Source organism: Sminthopsis crassicaudata, chromosome 6 (genome assembly GCF_048593235.1).
Source record: "Sminthopsis crassicaudata isolate SCR6 chromosome 6, ASM4859323v1, whole genome shotgun sequence".
Classification (NCBI taxonomy): Eukaryota; Metazoa; Chordata; class Mammalia; order Dasyuromorphia; family Dasyuridae; genus Sminthopsis; species Sminthopsis crassicaudata.
Window position 1 is genome coordinate 109,216,280 of NC_133622.1, and position 3,446 is coordinate 109,219,725.

The following is a 3,446-nucleotide window of genomic DNA, read 5'->3' on the forward strand; positions in this document are numbered from 1 at the left end:
AGGAGGTCACAGAAAGTAATATCTGCTCTCTATCACATTGGCTCCCCATTCACTCTCCAGTGTTTTTGTTAGGAATAGGTGCTGTGTTTTGTTTAAAAAAAAAAAAAAAAAAAAAAAAAAAAAGAAAAGAAAAGAAAAAAAGAATAGCTTTTTCTGCCTCTGTTGACATTATCATATGATTTTTGTTGATTTTGTTATTGATCTGGTCTATTGTGGTGATAATTTTCCTAATATTAAATCAGCCCTTCATTCCTGGTACAAATCTTACTTGGTGTATTATCTTGCTGACAAGTTGTTGTAATCTCTTTGCTAATATTTTATTAATATTTTTGCTGCTCAGAATGGGGAACAATAAGCCTACATCCTGGCCTTTATGCATCTCAGGCCCATTTTGCGCCTCCTCTCAATTTGAAGAGCTATGCTGGGACTTCTTTATGGAGAATCATGTTTTCTCCTATGCAGACAGGTCTCTTAGTTGTCCTTTGCGAGGAGCCAACTGAGATCATGGGTGATGTGCTGTATGCTGCCCTCAAAGAATTAAACTGTCATTATCACCAGCAAGCAAGTGTTGCTCAATAGTTACTACTACTTTGACCCTACCTGACATGTGGAGTACGTGCTGGACTAAGAGTTAGAGGAACCCTCCCCAGTGGGATAAGGAGGCACCTGGCCCACCAGTACAGCTCTGGAGGCCCCTGTCAGTTCCCTACATTACTTAGGCATTGAGCTTCACCATGCTCTTGCTGTTGGTAGCAACTAGTCTCCACTTGGTGCCCCACTTCCTGGAAGCCTTTGCCAAGATGGCTCTGGAGCCACAGAACACTGTGGTGGCACTGACTCTGCTGCAGCCTTATGTGCCACAACAAGCCCAGCACATGCCCCATGCCATTCCCTTCAGTAAAGAGCTGCAACATTGCTACATTGGCTCCCAAGTACCCTGGCTTAGTGTGCAGATGATGGCCCCTTCAACCCTTCACCTGCTGGACTTGATCTCCAAGAAGTATCCAGAAAGAAAGCACTCAGAAAAAGCATGTTTCTGAGGCTGGTCTTCCCTTCTTGAACCAATGCTGGATGCATGTAATTGTTGACTGGAGGGCCTTTTTGTCCATGCACTTCCAAGCCTTCCATCCTGCCATCGTGCCTAGGGTCATGAGATGAACTGAGATGTGGGTCACTTTGACCACCATATAGCTAACAAAGCTTGATTCTATAACTCTGACTATGTTGGAGATGGTGGACAGCTGGCAAAGGCTTGAGATCAAGAGGAGGAATTGCTAGAGGACCTGGAACTGGATGAATTGTTTCTCAAGTTCTCCAGCCTATTTTCTGAAACCTTACTGACACAAGTTCTGTGGGGCTCAACTCTGTGAAAACCTTTATCACCACTGCTGCCAGAGAGTCCTAGAGAATCTGGGTTCTCCGGCTCAGCTAGCCATGTTGCTCTTTGAACAAGAGCAACCTTAGATCAACTAGATGAGGTGGGCTGAAGACATTTATGTGGCCTGCCAGGTTATGGGAAATGGGCTGAGAGGTGGAGACAGAGTGTGAGCTTTTGTTTTTACTATAGTCCGGCCCTCCAACAGTCTGAGGGACAGTGAACTGGCTCCCTATTTAAAAAGTTTGAGGACCACTGCGAGCCTCTACCACCCAAATCCACCTGAAACACAGGCAATAATCCCTTCCCTTTGGAAATTCAGAGCTGCTCTGTCTCAGGGGGCTTAGCTCTGAAGATGACCTCTAGCCTCAGGTGTCAGAAAGAGATAAGAGCTAACAACAGGTTTTCTGGGCAGGTTCTGTGGTCTGGGACTTGAGAGAGAGAGGTTGGAGCCTGTCCATCTCACCTTGCCTAGTAGTTCCAATATTTGGGCCATAGCCTTTTAAGTATTTTTGCAGAAAATTGTGCTTGACTACAGCACCTATGGTTTAACCTAGAAGGAGTAGAAGATTTAGACAAACCTCAATAGAGCCATTATTAGCTTTTAGCTTATTGGCTTATTTAGCTTATTAGACTAATATGGTTACAAATAGAATTTGATGGGTGGTCAAAAGGAGTACCTAAGAAGGGAAAACCCCACCCAACCCTGGATGAAGCTTATTGCCTTTAATAAACCAGCTGCTCTTGTTAAAAAAATGTTTTGCATCAGAGAGTTTGGTCTGTAATTTTAATCATTTTATTATTCTAATTTTAATTATTATATATAATATAACATTATATATTATTTAAAATAACAGTATATATATACATATATATGTATATATATGCATATATATATATATAATGCAATATAATAATTAATTAAATAATTGATTGTTCTTTGAATATCTGGTAGAATTCACTTGTAAATCCATCTGGCCCTAGAGATTTTTTTCTTTGAGAGTTCATTGTTGACTTCTTCATATTCTTTCTCTAAAATGGGACTATTTAAGTAATTTATTTCATCTTCCATTTATATGGGCAATTTATGTTTTTGTAAATATTCATCCATTTTCGACTGGATTGTCAGATTTGCTGCCATACAGTTGGGCAAAATAATTATTGCTTTAATTTCTTTCTAATTGAAGATAAATTCATCTTTTTTTCATCTTTGATGCTAGAGATTTGGTGATCTGGCAGAGACAGAGAGCAGACTGGATTATAAGCAAGAATCCTACAATATGTTGTTTACAAGAAACATTTAAAACAGAATGATATGTACAGAGTAAAGGTAAAAGGTTGGTCAGGTGAAAAAAAAACAAACAGGGATAGCCAACCTCATCTCAAATCAAGCAAAAGCAAAAATTGATCTAATTAAAAGAGATGAGAAAGGAAACTATACCTTGCTAAATGGCAGTAGTTTAAGAGAGCTGGAAGAAGGAATAGACAGCAAAACTATACTAGTGGGGGTAATCTCAACTTTGCTCTCTCAGAACTAGATAAATTAAACCACAAAATAAATAAGAAAGAGGTTAAAGAGGTAAATAGAATTCTAGAAAAATTAGATGTGAGTGATCTTTGGAGAAAATTGAATGGAGACAGAAAGTAATATACTTTCTTCTCAGCAATTCATGGAACCCATACAAACATTGACCATGTATTAGGACATAAAGACCTCAAAATCAAATGCAGAAAGGTAGAAATAGTAAATGCATTTTTTCATATTATAGTGCAATAAAAAGTAAATTCATGAAGAGGGAAGGGGAAAATATACCAAAAAGTAATTGGAAACTAAATAATTTCATCCTAAAGAATGATTAAGTGAAACAGGAAATAAATAGACACATTCAATAATTTCATCCAAGGGGATGTGGGGAAATTGGGACACTGATACATTGTTGGTGGAATTATGAATACATCCAACCATTCTGGAAAGCAATTTGGAACTATGCTAAAAGATTTATCAAACTGTACATACCCTTTGATCCAACAGTGTTACTACTGGCCTTATATTCCAAAGAGATTTTAAAGA

At 38.6% G+C, this 3,446-nt stretch overlaps 1 pseudogene; it reads left to right on the forward strand.

The window, feature by feature from the left end:
• Positions 1 to 341: 341 nt before the first annotated feature.
• Positions 342 to 1,464, forward strand: LOC141547286 (chondroitin sulfate synthase 2-like; annotated as a pseudogene).
• Positions 1,465 to 3,446: the final 1,982 nt, after the last annotated feature.